The sequence below is a fragment of the Poecilia reticulata genome, linkage group LG13 (assembly GCF_000633615.1).
Source record: "Poecilia reticulata strain Guanapo linkage group LG13, Guppy_female_1.0+MT, whole genome shotgun sequence".
Lineage (NCBI taxonomy): Eukaryota > Metazoa > Chordata > Actinopteri > Cyprinodontiformes > Poeciliidae > Poecilia > Poecilia reticulata.
In genome coordinates this window covers 17891961-17906535 of record NC_024343.1, presented here as the reverse complement: position 1 = coordinate 17906535, position 14575 = coordinate 17891961, and the positions used below count along the sequence as shown (strand labels likewise).

Sequence of the window (14575 nt, the reverse complement as noted above, 5' to 3'; positions counted from 1 at the left end):
ATGATAAATACAGAAACAAGCATAAAAATCAAAACATAAACAATAGTGATAGTAATATTAATAATAAAATAATGGTCAGTGCAAAGTAGCCTACAAATTCTTTGGTGGGGGGCGGTGAGGGACCTGGATAAAGGCTAGGGGGGCGTTGGCCCAATAAAGTTTGAGAAACACTGATCTAGAGCCTGATCTGCATGCCTCTGCACTGCACAGAAATGCATCTGACAGTGTGACAGCCAGACTAAATAAAGGCCTGGTCTCGTTCTGCAGCTACACATTCTGCAGGTAGCTGACACAATCTAGATGCTAATCGGTGTTCACATCCTGACATCACATGACGCCAAAAAAACAAAGATGTTTCTTAGCTGATTCTTTTGTGGGAATTTGTGTAGTGATTCCCCTTTTTGTTTTCCAAAGGAAGTTGTATCTGCTCACCTACAGATTTCTTCTTGATTTTTACCACTTTTTCCCCACATGTCATCAAATAAAATGTTATATCAAGTAAGAGATATACACTTCTATTAACCAGTACGGCTCTATGTGAAAAAGTAAATCCAAGTATTGTCTTGTAGCCAAAGGAATTGTAACTCACTTATAACTCTCAGAGTTGATGGTTGAGTTGATAACATCAAGGCAAATATATTCATACAGCATACTTGAGCAACAACTTTTCCTGGCCAATTTGATGCCAGCTTCTATTTAGGAGATTTCTTGATTCTACAGGTAGTGCAGTAACAAAGTCTATTTTAGGCTTGTGAACTTGAGCTCATCCTTCCAGTTCTCTGTGGTTAATCACACTAAATTCATTATTTAACAAGAAGAGGGATGGTTGCTTTTTCACTTAGGTCCAGGTTGGTTTGGAGAGATTTTGGCCCATTAATAAAGAAAGTCATTATTTAAAAACTAAAATCTGTGAAAAGGGGCAAACATTTTTTTCCACAAAACTGTTGATGAAGCAGTCCTAATTTATAGCAGCTGGCCTTCAATAATATTGAAGTGTAAAACATTAATGTATTTGTTACTGTAAGCTGAATGACACTGTTGAATGAGAAGTATCAGACTTTAGCTTATGTGATCTTAACTTTATCTTCAGTTGCTTGTTTTTGCTCGTTTTACAAATTAATCATATATTAAGCTATTGGTTACATTAATTTTCCTCTTTTGGTCATTTTTGCCCCTTGTGTTTGAAAGACTTCAAATGAAATGAAAAAAAAAATCCTTGTTCTTCTTGATTTTTTTGTTTCAAATACCAGCAAAATTGATTTCTTGATAAACTGCCAATAAGAAAAACCTAAAGACGATGCGAGAAGTCTTCTGATATGGAAACAAAAAACAATACCAGATGCTGGAAGTTTGCTGATAAGTGCTCGTTTTTGTGACTAAATACTCTAAAGCCCACTTAGGCATGCTTTGAAGCTTACATGGCATACAGTTGTAAGCGTCTTGGTGCTGATGAACAAGGAAACATAGACAGAGTGATCTAACAGAGGAAGTTCACATTTGCAGAAAGCAGAAATTAAAGGGCCACTACAGAAGATTTGTAGATCTAAAGTTTAAAGGGAGCACATCATGATGTGCTCCATATGAGCTTTGTTGCTGTTTGCTGCAGTGACTGCACTAATCAGTCTATAAAGTGGCCATCTGATGGCTGCAGCCTATAGATTACTGCTTTGTTTTGTTTTCTCTGTGTCCTCATCGCCTGCGGTCATCCGCCTACATCGTATGTCTTTTTCCTGGTGCACCTTCACGTTCCTATGGTAACCAGCACCAGCAGTACCCGTCAGCGTTTGAAGTGGTTCTGCTGAAACAAGCTCTGCTTAGTACCGATGACTTCGCTGCATTTTTGATCCTGTTGACGAAAAAAAAAACACATTCAAATGAGCCAGTTTTTCTACTTGCCACGGGCTGGTGTGAAATCATCCCAGTTTGATATGAATAAAAAATTTAAGTTGACACAAGGACAAAAAGGCTTTTATTCAAAGCAGGAAACAAACAATCGATAACTGCTGCTAAACCAGTATAACACTTGCATGACTAGTACTCTTATTATGTGTAACACATTTGTCTTTTTTGGATTCTGATACAAGAACTGAATAAAAAATATCGAATAAACCAACGTTAAATTTAGTAGTTCCTTTAATGTGCATTTTGCTCAGAATATTATACCTTTTATTGCCATTATGCTCTTCAAAAAATTACATTAGGAATCATACAATCGGATATTAGCTGGTAAATTAGTCAGGCTATCTGCTCTGGTGGCCTTCATGCAGCTTGGCATATTATTGAAACTTCCCTAGTTTTGTAACGTTTTGTACGAGGCCCAGTACGAAGAGCAGCAGCACGGAGTCGGAAAGCACCTTCGTTTTTACAAGCATATGAGTCATCTTTATTACTAATTGTTACACAAACGTCACACAACGCCTGAGAAACACAAGTAGATGTGGGAATCTTTAGGTGCTTTATGGTCCATTTTCAGTCCAGAAGGCCACAGTGCAGTTACAGATCAGTGTTGATTTATTTGGTTCCCTAAGTTTGTTGTTGTTAAACTTACTTAGCTTACTTTTTCTCACTCTGTCGATATCCTGGCTCCTTTCAAAGTCTTTTAAGGGACCTAGAAAACTTGTCAACCCTGGTGGTAGGAGTGCTAGGGCCATCCACCAGCCGCCCACTGTTTTTTTTTGTGTGTGTTAAAAATTGTTAAATGCTGGCAGGAAATGTGAAAATATGACTAAGCGGCCCGCCAGGCCTATAATGCGGTGGGGGAAGCGCTCCTTAGTGCGGAAGGTTGCAAACTTTGTTACGCATTCGCCATAAACTGCCTGGGTTCTGAACTCCCACACCTCCTACTTCCATCTTTTGTGTTCCTCAAAATTAGGTTAAAAATCAACTCAATGTCTTTTCCAGGCAAGCGCTTTAATTAGCACTGTTATTCATGCCTACATTTTTCATCAACATTTCTGAAACATTCAAGTTTTACCAAATCAATTGGGTAGAGACATGAATTTAAACATGTTTGTTTGATCAGCTCTGATTGGTAAATAAATGGGTCTAGTTTTCATGGATCAAAACTAAGCACTCCCATTATTTTCATTGTCTAAACTATCAACTGTTTCTATAATTTTCTTTTTATTAAATAAAAATTGCATGAAAGTAAGGGACACATTCTTTGATGCATAAAATGGAATTAAAAAAGTTTGGATTTGACAGGGATTTCAATTGCTAAAACTTGTGGTCAGTAACTATTATGAAGTGTGCTGCGTAGTGTTTGGAGATTTAAAAGACCTCAAGGCTCTTGCCACTCCTGAAAAACTACAATTTAAGTCGACAAAGTTATGTTTATTTGATTATTGTTATAAGCAATAAATCAGGTTGGTTTTAAATGTAAGTTAAAATGGACTTTAAATGTCTTAAACAGAAACCTGCACCTATGGTTCAGTGAAGCCATTTTAGGGAGGATAAAAACGTCCACTGTTCAGTTTCAGTGCATACAGTAGAAAACAGTTCACAAACACAGAGGATGGTGGGAAATCCGAGGTGTGAAAAGGTCGGAAGTGTGGCAGTCTCTACCTCCCAGTGTTGGAGTTTGAGTGAACCAGCACTGCCTGCTCTGTATGGGGTCACCTTCTTCAACACATATGTGCTCATTGCCCACAGCAGGCTGCTGTGTGAATATCCAGACAGACATGAATTTTTCACAAACTGAAGTCTCTGGCACATTGGATTAAATCAAACTACGTGAGCCATTGCATTTACTTCAATGATTACCTTGTATGTCACAATTTATTAGCTTACTGTTAAGCTAAGTAAGTATGTGATTCATTTCTGGCAATATTTGAATGTATGCTATTTATCGTCAATTTATTTATTAAAAACGAAGCAGATGAACAATGTATTAAATTATCTTCGTCATTACAGTATCTGCATATCTTGGCTCCCAGGGGTTGTTAAAATTTTGTCAAATTTGAAAATAAAAATGTAAGGCCTTAAAAAGACTTTGACCCAAGGTCTTAAATTTAAACCGTAATAGTCTTAAAAAGTATTAAAAGGACTTAAATTTAGCTAATTGAAACTTGCAATGAGCATATGCAATATCATAATGACAAAGAGCAGCTTGGACAGAATATTTAGTAGAACACTGTCTTAAAGTGTCATGCATGCAGCGATTCATCCCAATATTGTATTTGGCCAGTTTGACGGTGTTCCCCTTCCCAGGAGCGGTGCAGTACGGGTCGGATACATGAGCCGCTTTTACAATGGAAACAGAGAAAATAGCGTACCGACCCGTGCCATACCACTCAGTGGAAATGAGGAACAAGACTGGTGAAAACATTATGATGAAGTAGTAAACCGGAAAAATGTGGGTTAAATGTAATCAATACCGTCACTTCGCATCGCAATAGGATCTAAATTACATACTTTCTTGATATTGCGCAGTGTTTGTCAAAACTAGAATTTTAACATGTTCATTCACATTTACATGGGAATTCACACACATATTGTCACAATCTTTGTGTTAAAGCTGGGATGTTATTAGCAGGCTGAAGTGTGAAGGAGGACTGACAGAAGAAGGTTTCTGCACCAGAGTTGACAGTAATCCATCTTACACACAACAAAATGCCAGTGATGGGAAAGGTGCAGGCATCCCTCCAGCTTTATACTCTCGCTTTTTCCCCTCTGCTGTCACACTTCAGAGTAGTGGATGTCGTGATTTTATTTTCTATGTGCATCAGTCATTTCTATTTATGCGTCTGTGGGTTTTTCTTTACTCAGTCTATTTTTTTATATCAACCTTCAAGAAACCGTGTGCAAAAATAGCCTGTCAGGTTAAATCTGACGTATTTCTCATGATGGACTCAAGTCCTCGTGTTAATTAATGTCCACAGTTCTTTCTTTTTTTCCCCAAGTTAACAAACAAACCTGGGGATGTTTCATGTCCAGTGAGCAAGCTGCACATCCACTATAATGAGACAGGATTTGCATTTTCTTCTTAGCAAAACCTCTGACAGATGAACTTATTTATTTATGAGGCTATTTATTCTGAGTTCATCCTTTTTCTCAGACATCCACTGAGAGCTGGGTTAGTCCAGCTCGGTTCTGGCTGTTTGACAGTCATTCTGTCTGGCAGTGCTGCACAGAACGATTCCTCTACTAAATATACACCAGATGCTCAAGATGCAATCAGTCGCACTCGCCCAAGTTCACGCTCAGACAGTAGCGCGCTGATGCCTGCTGGAACAGTATCTCTGCTGCTGCTGCCCACAGAGGTTCACTCATAATGCTAAGAGAGCAAAAGCTTTAAGCTTGTTCAGGAATCCGCCTGTGTTTGTTTTACATAACCAGCTTTCTGATCCTCTTAATAACCACTGACCTTATAAAGAGGCGTTGACTCGACTCTGTAAACTTGTGCGAGAGGCGTCTTGTGGCATCCATGTGGTTTAGCACTAATGATGGACACTAAACTTGTTTGTCCTCTGCGTCCTTTGGTATGGGTAGTGTTGAGAAATTTTAAAAGCAAAGATTGATTTCTGTATTCGAAATCACTCTTGTTTTTTTTATTATTATTTATTTACACTGGAAACAAAGCGTTAATAAACCAGATAGAACAACTCCACAAACAATTTAATTATTCATTTTATCACATACAGTATTGTTTTTAAGAAAAAGTTACAATTTGAGAAATACCTCGTCTGCAATTGCAATGAAAATTGTCTCAAAGTTTTGACTCGGGGAGTTGTAAGTAAATACATTTTCAGGTTTAAGTCCAGCTTCCATGTAATTATTATTATATGCTCCTTTGTTTTGGCCTATCACAAAAACATCACAATTTGAATTTTGCGGTTGTAGTGTGACAAAATGGGAAAACATTTCAAGAGGAATTAATGCATAAGCAAGTTAAAGATGTGGCAACACTTTACTGTTTTAAAACAGTCACTCACCCAGTCAGTGACCCTTAGCTACCCCCATTTTCTCCCCTCATGTGTTATGTTGTGTTTGTCAGGATAAGTGGACCCTGATAGATCAGTATTGATTAAACTGTATTTGCCAGACAGTAACGATGGTTCCCCTCAGGACATTGTTTGCTTGCTCCCACCCTGCCCCTCCTGGCAATCTCCTAAAACCTCCTGATATGCTCCTCTCTGCTGCTCTGAGGCCCCTCAATCTCAAGCAGTTCATGTTGCCTCCACGCCTTCTGCATTTTCATCTATTAAACACGCAGCATTAGATGGGATAAGAGATCGAGCTCAGAGGACTTGTATTTGTTTCTTCTTATCTTTGCAAATTGAAAGTCTGAATTTGTCTACTGTTGTAATATTGTTGCTCCAAGGTACAGTTTTTGATCAGCAGAAACCTACACTACTAGTTTATGCCTCTGTTTGTGTGTGTCCATGGAGATTTGTTTACAGTGCAGCACAGATAGACAGCCTAAGGCATATCTGCTCAGAATCCTCACCAACAATACACCCATATCGATGGCATTTAGTTTTTATTACCCCATACAGATAACTGAAAAAACAACAACACACATACAATGAAGGTGTTGCATAGAGCAAACTAGATGGACATTAAGAAAAAAAAAGTTTGTGTGCTTGTTGTTGATGTTAACTTTCCCTGTGCTTGAAGTATTTTTATTATGTATACCAAGAACAACCCTGGACTTCCCTGTACACTGTCAATACAATAACAAGTTGACTTCAGTTTTCTGAAACTTTTATTTCACTTTTTTTCTCTTCACAGACTAAAGTACAGAGCTTCCTCTGCCTGCACAGTCTCACCAAACCTTTCACCAATTGCTTTGCCTGCACAGCTGAAAGAAGAAAAGGTAAGACTACTGCACATTAAAGAGTTTAATTTTAATATGTGAATGATCTATTAAGCGATTTGGTGTATGTTCTGATCAAAGATTATGACCAATTCACCAGTGTTATTGAGTTTCTGTATTCAGAATCTGTCTCCATAAATGAACTTTTTTTTTTTTTTTTGTTGTCTCGATGCATTGTTGTATCTGTTCTTCTGGCATAAAAAAAACAAATTATTTGTAGTTTCGTAACGACTTTATCGAAACATCTCAATGCAATCCTATGAAATCATCTACTACATTAAACAAGAATTACCAAATATATTACTGGCATGCAGCTCTTGAATGCAAGGCACTTACATAATTAGCTAATATTTATTGCAGTCCGAGCAGCTACTTTCAGTGTTTTTGGGACGATAATGTTCTGTAGCATGCAGGCCTGGTTTATAATCTTTTTTCGTGTAATTTATTATATTACTGTCTATGTAATATATGAAGGCATGGATGTTTTTCTAGTTGTAAGCTAAAAGTGTGAAAATATAACTTTCAGCAGCACAGGACTCTACTGTTTAAATCAGATCTATAATTCAAGAATCATAGTCCAGTACAGACTCGGAAAGATTACACCATGAGAGAGTCATACCCGTTCACGCCTGCTCACCATCGTTTCCTGACTTAAGCAACATCAGAACTATTTTTCTGCTCAGTTCTGGATTTCAGCAATGAGCTGATTTGAAGCATTCAGTGGCGTAAGGAAAAAATTTTCAGCTGCAAATGTTCTGAAAGTGTAGTCTAAATACAGTGATGTAGGAGGAGCACAGCCCTAAAAACTTTACTCTTTTTGTCTTTTTCTCCTTCAGCCTTCTGTTTTGTGTTTTGTTTAAATCAAGATTTAGTTGTCCGGGATCTTTTAAAGTAGCACAGATATTTAAAAGTTCAACAAATTTTCATTTAGTTTTTAAATCCTTATTGCCAAATCGATCAGCAAATGATGACCGGTGGGCTACAGTTAATTTTCTCCTGCGTTTTTACATCAGTGTTTGACACTTGCTAAATTAGTCCTCTAACCCTATCCTTTAGTCTTCCTCCTCCTCCTCATGGGCTGTCTTGGTGTCAAGGGACAGCAGCCTGGCAAACAGACGGATTGAAGTGACACTCACAACTTTAGTGGGGATTCATCTGCACGATGTAGACAGAAATCAGCAGAGACAGGGACTGCGGGGATGGGAAAGAGTCGAGGGTAGCAGGGCGACTGTGAGAGAAGTGCAGCTTGGTGACTCTCTGGTCTGAGAGGCAGAGATGTCGCCTCCAGATAACCCAGACAGACTTACAGGCTCAATATAGAGCAGAGTCGGAGGCTTCGGCAGAGAACTTCCTTCCAGCCTGCTGTTCACATTTGTCACTGTTTCTTGTTTCCTGTGAGAGTTTTGTTGTGATTAAAAGTTTTTCTCTCTGTATTACATAGGCTAAGCGGGATAGACTCCTATCCCAAAGCAGGAGCAACATACTTAAATCATGTCATTATTTGGACTTCTATATACATAGTTGGAGGTTTTCTGTTGTTTCTTTCCCTTTTACACACAGCTGTAAGTGATCATTTAATATTCATGACAGCAGAACATCAACAAGTAAATCTGCATGTTAAATGTGGGATGGAGGAAGTAAATCATTTTACTCCATCGGGGGATTGCAAGTAGACACACTGTCGTTCTGCAGCATGTCTTTGTGTGCATTAGGGAACAATGAAACATTCAAACCCTAAAATATATTCTTGGATCACTTAAGAGCTCTGACATTTTAGCACTTCAGCAGTGAGGCCTTTGTTTTTAGTTCTCGTTGGTTCAAACCCACAAAAGGCCTTGAAGGTTGCTCAGCTTTAAATATTGTTTTCTGTAGACGCCGCTCATGACAGTGGAAAAAGTATAAAACAAAACATTATTGTTCATCAAAGTGGTAGGTGAAAAAGTAAAAATATACTATTTCTGTCTATTTTTTTTTTTTTTTTGCATTACACCCTTTTTTTTTAAACTGGTTTCCAGTTTGTTGAGTTGCTCTTGTGAAATATGACCCATTATGACCCCTTATATTAAAACCTCTTTAAAAAGCATGCTAGTTGATAACATTTTCCTAGTCTAAGATCCAGATTTTCTTTGAGTACCCTGACTGGAATATTGCTTCAAATTGCCCAGGCGAGAACTGATGCATGGTTGTTGGAAACAGTCCTGCCACAGCCATTTCTATTTCATAAAACCTTGAATACAAAACAAAAACTTCAAGATCAAAGAATGGCAATGTGACAAAATGATCAGTGCCCCAACATGTCTGAATAGGTTTTGATGCATTTGTGCGATTGTTCCTATACGTGTCTAGTACAGTTGACATTTAATGCTGTGACATCTGATTTATGGCTGTTGTTTGTCCTCTGTGTCTTTTTGTGCCTGGCACGATCAGCTCTCACCAAACCGGAAGAGCGGCATGTTAAAGTCTCTCAGCGTTTTCATTTTTACCAAGTATATGTATGATTGAGTAACAACAAAGAGGGAAGATTTATTGCATTAATGATGCAAATATTTTTTCAAATACCAAAAAAATTAACATTTCCGTGTCACAATTTGCAGTTTAAGTTGTATTTAAGACTAGCACTTCCACTCAGTTCATTCTTCTGTCAACGGTTGAATACTGACATAATTTTCTGCAGCAATGTTTCCTCTGTGACTGTTGTTTTTCAAGCAAAGGTGTAAATCTTAAAGAAGCGTTTCTGACATCAGAATTTATCCCAGAGAACTGTCGGTAAAAAGAAAAGTGGAGATGCTCTTTTAACTCGATAAACTCAAAACCCGATTCTTTAGTTTTGATTTTGGCGAGAACTTCTGCACAGCGAAGATGCTTAATTGTTTAAAAATCAAGTAAACAGAAGTACTGTCATTACTACGGACTTGTATTTACAAAATAAATCTCAGTAATTGGGAGATTTTAATTCTTTTTTTATTGCTAATGGTTTACAGACGTCTACATACAAGAACTTAACACAATTTTTTCAACAGTTTGGCAAAAAGCACTGATTTGTTGCTGTTTCAGTTAACCAACGCACAAGAAGTTATTTTTCTTTAATGTGGTGACTTTTTTTACTTGTACTGATTGCGTTGGCATGATATTACTAAATGAAAAAGAGCTGAGATAATGCTATAATTGTATTTTTATTTTTATATTGCATAGAGATATTTCATAGTCAGACATCACTGCAGGGTTTTATAGAAGTCCTCTAGATTGAAACCACATTTTTGATTTTTACGTTTGTCTAATTCACAAGTTTTCAAATTTGTTTTACTTTGTATCCAGCTGTTGAAACCAGCTATGTATCAGCGACATGAACTTGTTGCATTTTATTAAAACGGTGTGTCTGCACATCCTTAAAAAGTCTCAAATTACTGTATCTGAAATTAAGGCCTTTAAATGTCTTAAATTCATTAAAAATGTAAGTTGATCTTAAATATGTTAATCACAGGATTATTTACTCGAATATTATATCTACTTTGAATCGGATGCAGACATCTTTATGACTCAGGGCAGTTGAGGCTGCCGCTAACTAGTTTCTGATAAACCGTTGCTAGCTAACTAGCTAGCTTCTTTGTGTCTATCATTGGTAAGTGTAAATTATTGTCAGTTGGCTGGACGACACTTGTCTTTGCCACCGGCTTACTTCTGTTGCCAAACCTTGCGATGCCAAACCCTGTCTGTCCTGGGAGTCCTGGTGGCATGAAGGCTGGATGTGCTGCCATCACACCGGGGGCCGGTGCTGCATTGTGTTGCATAGCGGCGTCGGGCTCTGCTCCTGTCTGCCGTCTGCCAGTCGGATGTGCCACCATATGTTCTTCAAAACCACCCTTAAATCATTGTCTCTCCCACACACACTGTTGCTGATGCGTTCACATCACCTCTAGATGGTTTGTTTTTGTCATCTTTTTTCATCACATATTTTTGTTGAATCTCAGAAACCTTTGAGTGTTGGGAGATGATGCATTCCTACGTTATGTGACTTTTGAATGTTGGCGTGCCCGGCTGTAACATATGGTAGGTTGATCCCTCCTTGCCTCTGATCCAGTGGTTTTTATTCAGTCTTCTCTGATCTGAGGTCCTCTGCATTGCTGTGACTGAGGAGCAACAGCAGCAGCAGCGGCACCTCCTCCACAGTGATTACGCTCATTCCTTTGCGAGCTGGCCCTCTCTGCTTGCTCTGTCATTACTACCATCTAACCAGCGTAATTACCAGCCTCGGTGCATGTTTGCGGTGCATGCGCCAAGCCTGCCGCATGCTGGGCAAGTCAGAGCCAGTGTGCAGAGAAAGAAATGAATGATGGAGCCATACTAGAGGTGCCACATCTTTATGCTAATCAATCAGTGTATATGAGCAATTAAAAGGCGTTAAATGTCTGCTCCTTATGCTCTGAACTGTGGGCCAAACCTTAATGCGTGTGCATAATTCTCACTGCAGCAAAGGATGATTTTTCTCCCCCCCAACCCCCTGGATCTTTTCTCAGTTATGCATAATTACACAAATTAAGCTGTCTCTTTATGTAACATTTCATGCATCAGCACGGTTTTGGTGTCCTTATTAACGTAGGTGTGTTTCAGACGGATCAAACAGACTGCTCTCTCTCATCAGCCGCATAATGAAGCCATTCTCCAACCCCTGCAGCTGGGGCGGATAATCTGGGATCGGGTCTCTTAGTGGATCACAGGACGGCCTTTTGAATGAGGACAGACTCTGTCAGAAAGCATGATCAAAGCAGGAGCCTTTGGCTCGGAAATGCTTTTCCTCCTCCATAAACAAAGACGGGACACACTGGTGTGGCGACTTAAAAAGACGTAAAGTGAGGTTCTGATAGCCGTGAATGAGATCATTAATGCTTTTATGTGTTTCAGTCCCAGTGTGTGAGTAATGCAGTCCGCCCAAAAATAGATTCAGCAAGGATGCAGATATCTTGTGGGCTGTAAAACACACACATACACACACCTCGTTAAGCTGGACTTGATACATTTTTCAAAAATTCACACAAACCTTCTTTCAAAGGTTAGGATTTAAGAATTGTTAATATTTTGTAGCTCTTTATGCATTTGTTGCTTTTTTTGCTTTTAAATCACTTTTCTAATTACTTAAATGTAGTTTAGTGGTTTAAGATTCAACTAAATGTTGTTTTAAGCAAGTTTCTTTGACCATCTGAATATCAGAGCATGTTTATGTAAAAACCTGCTGTTATTGAGCAGTTTGGGAGAAATAAGAAAATTATTTTTGTTAATGAGTAAGCGTACTAGTAATGTTATAAATTCAGGAACTTTTAAAAATAAAAATATATGTAAAATAAGAGTTTTATTTTAAGCAGAATGGGGATTGTAGTGAATGTTGGAAACTACCGGCACATTATAAAAGGTTTAGAGTATCTGCAGATGGTGTTCTTGTGCATATTGGGCAAATTCACTGAGATATTTCAGTGACTTCTGCAGTTTGAGGAGAGACTTATGGAGATAAGAGCTTTAATCCCAAAATGGAGTGCTTTGCAGATGGATGAATTAAGCACATTTTACTTTAACACTCATCTGCAGCTCTTATTTGAAATAACCAAACCTCACAGATTCTTGGACTCATTTTTCCCCATATTTTCTTTACGAATCTCCTATTTAAAATGCTCTTGTATGTTTTTCTTGTGAGATTTCATGCAGAAAAAGCTGAAAATATCAACTTAGCTCTCCATTACAAACAAAAGGCAAGAGCAGAAGAAAGAAAAACTGTATGACCTGTACTGTTTGCCATGTAAGATTATTGAAGATGAGGTTTTTCCCAGAAAAATACTAATTTCCTGTTCCATTTGATGTACTTGATCTTAGTTTAAAAGCATTTTAATGAATAGGAAACGGTTTTTGATTCCTCAGCGTTAGACCTACCGATTAAAGCTTAGTTTATGAAGATAAATTTGATTGATCAATTTTGATTTTTGCTCCATTGGTGCGACTCAATATATACTTTTTAATCATTACATTAATTATCTCCCTTTTCAGCCAGTAAATACAACTGAAATCTGTGCGTCAAAGACATGTTTTATCGACTGATCTGACCATTTGCTAATTTTGTCTCTGCAGACTGTGATTATAAAACCGATGAAGTGTTCCATATAAATAACACTGAAAACTAGTCATTTTAATGAGAACAAGACCCTTGCAACAGATGCTGCACAAGGGCCAGGCTTATTTCTTCACTGTAGTTCACGGACCAACATGTCACCAAGCTCCCATTTCTTGCTGCATCACCCAGTGAAGTCATATTGTTGCCTCAACAGGAGAAAAAAAAAGAAAGAAAAAAAAATTCCTAATGTTTAAAAATGAAAAAAATATATATTGTTTTTCTACTTTTTTTCCCTCTTGCCTATTCTTTGTAAAGGGGGATAAAAAATTATTTTCAGCTTGCCAAAGCATGCTTGTGAATGAGCTGCTGTCCTTGAAAGGCCATTGGATTAAGAGTTGATGCTGTGTGACTGTCGTATCGAAGCACGTCCATGTGGTTCACTGAGCAATGTACTGTGCTCTTTCTTGACTTTTTCCCGTCACTCTATTTATGGCTTCACCCAACCTCACCCCTCCGGCGGATGCTGTGTCACTGCTGCCCTTTTCTGTCTTCTGGTATTTATTCATCCCTGCTAATTTCACAAAGATGTAATTGTCTCCCTCTACAGAAAAAGAAGAGTTGCATCTTTGATTTTTTTTCTTATTATTCATAAAAAACCTAGCTTTTAGCACATGAAAAATCTTCCAAAAGTATTCACACCCGATGAAAGTGTTCATCCTTCAAACTGCAATGTATTTTATTCTCGTTTTACATGACAGACCAGCCCAAATTAGTGCATAATTGTGAAGACACAGTTGCAAATGAAAATGGAAAATCAGTGTTGTGCGTTTTTATTTAGCTTCTTTGGTTTCATACTCGGCTCGGCCAGTTCCCTTCAGAGATCATCCATCGTGGTGGTGGCAGAAACATGCTGAGGGAATGGTACAGGTCTCAATTAAATTGAAAATCTGTAACAAAGACCTAGGAAATGCTCTTTACAGACACTCTGTGTCCACTCTCTCAGCTTGAGCTATTTTATGAAGAATTGATTAGAAAGGTAACTTCATGATACATTTTTCATATTTTTGATATTTCAACCTAGAGCTGCACAATTTACTAAATTACAATCACAATATCTGTGTACACAATTGTGGCGGTATACATGGAAGCAATATTTGCTATGTTACTATATTTAAAGTGTTAGAAAATCAGTTGCATGGACTTTTAAAGCTCACATAAGTCATAAAAAAAGTTGGTTAACGATATTCAGTACTGTTTTCAGCTATCACAGTGATACATAACTGTATCTTTAAGTTCTGTAAGGATTTTCAGTTTGCCAAAACATGCTTGTGAATGAGCTGCTGTCCTTGAAAGGCCATTGGATTATAAAGCGGACACCAGAGGTGGTCAAGACCACCTAACCCGAGACCAAGACCAGAGCGTATCGAGACCGAGACAAGACCAAGACCGAGGGAAGTCAAGACCAAGACCAGTGCCCCGTGCTACAGGACACGATAAAATGGTGAAATATGATCAAAATTGCTTCACAAATTGATCTGATAGATCCATATTCCCATAAAACCACCTAGACATTAAATACTTAATAAATTTTACCAATATTAAAATGAAGTGCTTCCATCTTTGTGCTACAATCCGCGATGGATTGTGCCATCCCTAAAAAGATA

The 14575-nt window shown here is 38.1% G+C and overlaps 1 protein-coding gene across 2 annotated transcripts in view; it reads left to right on the top strand.

The window, feature by feature from the left end:
• Positions 1-14575, top strand: part of sipa1l3 (signal-induced proliferation-associated 1 like 3) — an 81348-nt gene that overhangs the window by 36147 nt on the left and 30626 nt on the right. For both annotated transcript variants that reach the window (XM_008425771.2, XM_008425770.2), the window contains exon 2: positions 6733-6817. The gene's annotated coding sequence lies outside the window, so the exon portion shown is untranslated. The remainder of the gene's footprint in view (positions 1-6732; positions 6818-14575) is intronic.